Raw genomic sequence first — 6,322 nt, 5'->3', positions numbered from 1 at the left:
GCCTAGGCCTGGAAGCTTCTAGTTTCCATACAATGTAGTCTTCCAAGCTCACTGATTCATTCCTGCTCCTCTCAGGTACTGCCTGAGTTGCTCCACTTGACCTCTTTGGCAATATGTTCTAATCTTATTTTCTTCTCATTCTCTGGCTCAGTCTGTCTTCAGCTATGTCTAGGTTGTTTTCTCCCTAACCTGTCTTTATCAATCTGTCCCAGTAAAAATGAAATACAGATCTCATAACACCACCCTTTCTACTTTGTCCTCTGTCTATGTCTCTGTCTCTGTCTCTCTGTCTCTCTGCCCTCCTCTTTCTTTCTCTCTCTCTTTCTCTGCTCTTAAGTAACCTCTCTTTTCTGAGAAGTTCTCTCATGAGTTAGACATATCTGCTGGGGTTCCGGGATAGCTACACAAACCACTCATATTCTGGTCTCAATTAAACAAGGCTGGTTTATTGAATGCACACATAAAAAATAACCAGTGCAGTCTAGACTCGGGAGTTAATACTGGACCCTGAATGTTTTCCACAGTCAGCTCATGTACGGGAAAAACCATAATTAGCTCATAAGCAGGTGTGGGGAGGGCTGCCAGGTTGATAGCCTTTGCCAAGGTATTGTTTTGTTTTGTTTTGTTTTGTTTTGTTTTGTTTTGTTTTGTTTTGTTTTGTTTTGTTGTAGTTAAAACAAAACAGTTCAAGCTGACATCTTTTTGATTGGTCCTCAGTGGCACTTATGGTTTTGGAATGTCTTAAGATTAGGAAACCTCAGAATATAACAGAGTATGTGGTCAGTTTGACCCTGTTCTGAGTCAAGTTATTCTCTGCAACAATTTTACAGCAACAATATGAAGTAGCTGGCAGGCATATTACAAGAACAAAATTAGATCGCTGGCAGGCATGAAACAAAATGGTTACAACTATTCAGCGAGGCAGGCTTCAGCTTTATCATATCTCTAACTCATTTTCTTAAATCTTTCTTTGATTCATCACCTTTTCTGCACACAATACAATGTCACTTTCAAAATTAGCTGCTTCCTTTTACAAACTAACCTGACCTTCATTGCTCAGGATTAAAAGTCTTTACTAAGGGTGTGTCTGTATCCCAGCCAGAACATATCTTTGGATATGATTCATTGCCAGGGAAGACATGTTGCTGGATTAAAATTTTCTCTACAACTGAAAGATCAAATAGTTTATTTCTGAAAAACAGATAAGCTAGTGACAAAATTTAAAAATTATTTTAAACTAGGTTAAAAACAGAAATAGTATCCTATGAAACAGTGATTTAGAGCGAAACAATGCTTATTGTGTTGAATGGATGCTAGAAAAGCAGACATAGCTAAGGTTAGTCATTTGGTTTCCATCCAAGGAAACTAACTAAAAACAGAAGAATAAGCAAACACAAGGAAATAAAAAGTAAAAGTGAAGACAAAAATCAATTAGATAAATATAGAAAATCAACCTAACAAACAGAACATTACTAGAAGTATACCAATAAAACTTTATCTAGAAACAGACAGTGGGTTAAGGTATGAAACTTATTTTAGTAATATTAAATGGGAAACATGAGAAACATGTCAAATTAGAAACCATTAAATTTTAATTTGTTTTCAAAATATAATGTAAGTAGATGAAATGTACCTAGAGTCAGAAAACATTTGTATAAACCATTAGCTTCTCTCCCTCTTACACCTAAGTAGAACTATGTTAATCTAAAGTTATGTTCAGAATCAGAGAACTGAAACTGTGAGGATGCACAGGGGAAGAAGGAATTAGATAGTACACTGCTTTTTATGTCCAAGGGATTCTAACAGTAAGTGAATGCTGGGAGGAGAGGAGCTTAGCCTTGAAGCAGCAGATGATCTGAGTTTAGTTTATAGAACTACTCTAGGAATTGCAAATCAAGCTTACACTTGTGCTTCGGGCTGAGATTTAAGAGGATCACCTACCACCTACCATTGGAATAAATACTAACTGGAGCTAAGAGACACAGCATCTACCCTAAGGGCAGACATTCTGCTCATTCAAGGCAAATAAAATTCTTCTATGAATTACTGTTGTAATACAAAGAAAGAGGAAATTGTGCCTAATAGTCATGGGAAAATATATCCTTGAAAATAACCTTCATAAGAAAAAAAAAAGACTTCTTTTTCAAGCAAGTAGCAGCTTGTTGTCCTCAAAATAATTCAATAGGAAATGACTTATATGAAACAGAAGCAAGAAGCCTTAAGGAAAAAAAAAGTGAGTTAAGATGTAAGAGCTGGTGGGGGCTTGCAACATAAGACTGAAATAATAAAAATCTACATTGGATGTAATCCCTATTGGATTGATTACAGAAAATCAAGTGAACAGTATGAAGGATACATTTCAGAAATGTGCCCAGAATGCAAAGAAAAGCAGATTATTAAAAACTAAGGAAGAAAAAATATAAACAAAAAACCCCCTAGAAATCCAATTTAATTATGAAGAATTGTTAATTTTCCTAATGATAAAATATTTGTCACCATGTACAATTCTGTAAACAGACTTATTTCTTGAACTAAAGAATAAAAACTAAACAACAACAAACTAACCCACAGATATACATAAAATAACCAAATTCCTATTGACAGGCTCAATATTTTAAGAGTAACTTTTTGGAGAAGTGCCTTCACCGAAACATCCCCATCCTAATCTCTGGACAAAGGTGTTCAGATAAATGAGATTATCAAGGCTTTTCAGATAGCTGAGAAGATCTAAAAATAGAAGCTTTTCTCGGGTTATTTGGATGGACTTAACATGTGATCATTAACCTCCTTAAAAGGCAGGAAGGAGTGGTTGTTGACTGCAGACCTGGAAAAAGGAGTATCTTTGAACATCAGAGAATGTACTGATGAACCTGGTACCCAAGGGGTGGCAGTAATGAAAGCTGCCAGCAGCCTCTGCTTTGAAACTACTTGATTTTAACTTAGTATTCCTTGCTTTACCCTTCTGTTTTCCAGTGTCATATTAAAAATATGTTATCTTTCAGGGGAAAATGAGAAAAAAATACTTACCTACTATTAAATAAAAATTTTAAAATCCTAGAAAAATGTTACTCAAGAAGTTAGTACACATATAAATGTATCCCAGAGAAAAACAAAACAAACTTGACCACGTAAATGTGTAAAATTAATTTAAGTGTCTAAGAAAACAATCACCAGAAACCCACAAGTAAAAGTAACATTAAGAAACCTTCTATTTGCTGGCATATTAGATATGAGTGTACATGAAGATATGATACTTGGCATGTAAATTAAAAGGTGAAAATCATAAAACCTTCTGTCTGTAATATAATACCTACTTCCATATCTGTGAGAAGGGAGATGCATATGTAAAAGCAAAACTAAAATATTTTAAGAAATATCCTATCTGAAAACTGAAAATCAAAATTGTTGGACAAAAGTATTGCCATCTTTTCGTACTGTGTGTGGATACAAGAATGTGCCACTACGTAGCACTCCACCTTGAATTCTTGGGAGAGTACTTTCTCACCGAACCTGAAGCTCAGTTGCAGCTTGATTTTCAGCTGGCTTCCTACATCCTCAACCCATATCAGCACATGGCTGGAAGCATGTGTGGCCATGGAGAGTGTTGGCTCTTTACATAGCTTTTGGAGATCCCAACTCAATTTCTAATCCTTCTCCAACAAGGGATCTTTTTCCACTGAGTCATCCATATCTCTAGCCTTTATCCTTTAATAATGCAATTATATGAAACCAGAAGATTGCAAATACATTAATTAAAATAAAAATATTCTGTTAATATTAAGTATATATATAAATCAGGAGCATATTTGTATATATTACTAATTGTAATGTGATTAGCCAAATTGGCAGCATGAGATGAGCTTGTAAAACTTATAAATAAATTTAGAAAAATATAACTAAAAATTGTTACCTTCTGAAGATGAAGAAAGACATATGCTGAACAGAGAAAAGTGGATATTTTTGAATAATAGACTAGCATAATAGAAGAAATAGATCTCATAATCTGTGACTTAAAAGATAAACAAATTAAATAAGATATTAATGCAGTTTTTATTTTAGAAATAAATCAAACGAAGAAAATATAAACGTTTGAGTAAATAACTTTAAAACAAACAAACAAACAAACAAAAGAATGTATGTGTATATTAACAATGTCACAGAACATATTAGGCCTCTGAGTACATTGGTAAGCTATATTATTTAACATAAATCAAAAATTTTCAAAACAGAAACAAAATATTTTATAAACTATATACCTCAAAATTGACTGTTAGTCTATTATATTGAATTTTCATGTTTTAAAATTGTCTGTTGCAGCCAGAAACTGATCAATGCAGATGTAGATGCTTGGAGCCAACCATCAGACTGAGCTCAGGGAACCTGGCGGGGGAGCTGGCAAAAGGACTGGAGGAGCAGAGAAGGATTGCAATCCTATTGGAAAAACAACATAGGTTAGCCTGATCACACAGTTCTCTCAATGTCTAGGCCACCAACCGAGGAGTATACTTGGAGGGATCCTTGGCTCCAGATACATTTGTAGCAGAGGATGGACCTACCTAACAGCAATGGGAGGGAAGGCCCTTAGTCCCTGAGAGGTTTGATGCCCCAGTGTAGGGGGATGATGGAGGAGTGAGGCAGGAGAGTAAGGGTGGGTGGGGGAGCACCCTCATACAAGCAAAAAGGAGGGGGAGGGCAGGGGTGGATGAGAGATGGGAGGTTGGTGGAGGGGTAACTAAGAAGTGGGATATCATTTGAGATGTAAACAAATAGAATGATTAATTTAAGAAAAATGTGTGGTTTCTTATTGTGTCAATGGAAATGCTCCTTTGGTTATTTCTTTTCCTTTCTTCTGTTTTTGTTGTGGTTTCTTTGTTTTATTTTTGTTTTTCTCCTTAATTTGACAGCCCTATAACTATCTGTGGCCAGCTCTTTACTTCACTAATGTTTTGTATATTCAGTTTGTTGTTTATTTTTCTCTAACAGTCACTATTTCTTTTCTTCTCCTTCACAAATCGTGGCTGTGAAGAAAATGGAGAGGGTAATGGTTTGAGGTCTTTTTTTTTTTTTTTTTTTTTTTTTTTTTGGTTTTTCGAGACAGGGTTTCTCTGTATAGCCCTGGCTGTCCTGGAACTCACTTTGTAGACCAGGCTGGCCTCGAACTCAGAAATCCACTTTCCTCTGCCTCTCAAGTGCTGGGATTAAAGGCGTGTGCCACCACGTCCAGGGAGGTCTTTCTTTAACATGACTTCTCATAGCACCCAAGCTGCTATGCTTTTTCTACTGCCTTGATCTCAAAAGTTTCTTTAAAATTTCCTTAAATTTTTCATTACACTGTGTGATACTGAAAAGGCCTCTGTTTAATTCCCATGATTTCCCCCTGAAAATATATATACAAGTAACACTGTACAGACTGGGAAGTGTATATGTTGGAATGTAACAATACAGCCAGGCAACAAGAGAAACCCTGTCTCGAAAAAAACAAAACACAAAAAACAACAAACAAACAGACAGACAAACAAATAACAGGAGCTTTGCACAGTGGCAGTGTAGTAGCCAATGAGGTTTTTCTGAGGTGTGATCATTGCTAATTGTAAAAAAAAGAACATGATTTCATGAGAGAACTAGTCTTGTGTTAGACCAAAGCTGCACAATGCAGTCAGTTTTCCAAAGACGTCCAAAAGGTAGAGAATGCATCTTGAATACATGAGCCTTTAACAGGACTCTTCAGACTTGAACAAGATGCCAAAGTAACCTGACAAATGGTGTCTCACTTAGATCAGTGTAACATGAATATCCCTACCTCACATAACACACCAGACTCATACAACACTGTACCTTAGCTACATACATAGGAAGAAAATAACATTTAGCTCAAAATATGTAGACCCAAAGGCAAACCTAAAGTATTAAATATTCTACAGAAATAAAGAATAAATTTTTGTAGCCTTCATTAAAATAAAGCTTTTATTATTTTTCTTTTCTTTTAAATTTAGTTTACAAGTTGAACTTACATTATGAGAATTAATGAAAGATCAAAGGAATCAGAAGCAATGTCCACAGAAAATTTTTAAAAAATTATAAAATGTACAGAAGTATGCAAAAACCACAGCTCTTGCATGATGTTACTTAAAATAAAATAGAATGTTTCTGAAAGTGAACAAAACACAAAACACTGTAACGGAAGATTTCTCCTAAACCTTTAAGTCCTAATCCATAATCAATTGTGACTCTTTAGGTTTTTGACACATGGCAGAAACCATAAGTTACAATTTAATTAACAGTGCTATTTTTTTAATATTTTTTATTACGTATTTTCCTCAAT

General features: G+C 35.1%; 1 pseudogene; it reads left to right on the top strand.

Moving 5' to 3' along the window:
* The first annotated feature begins 5,527 nt into the window (after positions 1-5,527).
* Positions 5,528-5,606, top strand: LOC147000881 (U4 spliceosomal RNA; annotated as a pseudogene).
* Positions 5,607-6,322: the final 716 nt, after the last annotated feature.

Source organism: Mus caroli, unplaced genomic scaffold, assembly GCF_978045245.1.
Source record: "Mus caroli unplaced genomic scaffold, Mus_caroli_1 scaffold_15, whole genome shotgun sequence".
NCBI lineage: Eukaryota > Metazoa > Chordata > Mammalia > Rodentia > Muridae > Mus > Mus caroli.
Note: the sequence above shows the minus strand (reverse complement) of the source record. Positions and strands in the feature narration are given on the sequence as shown.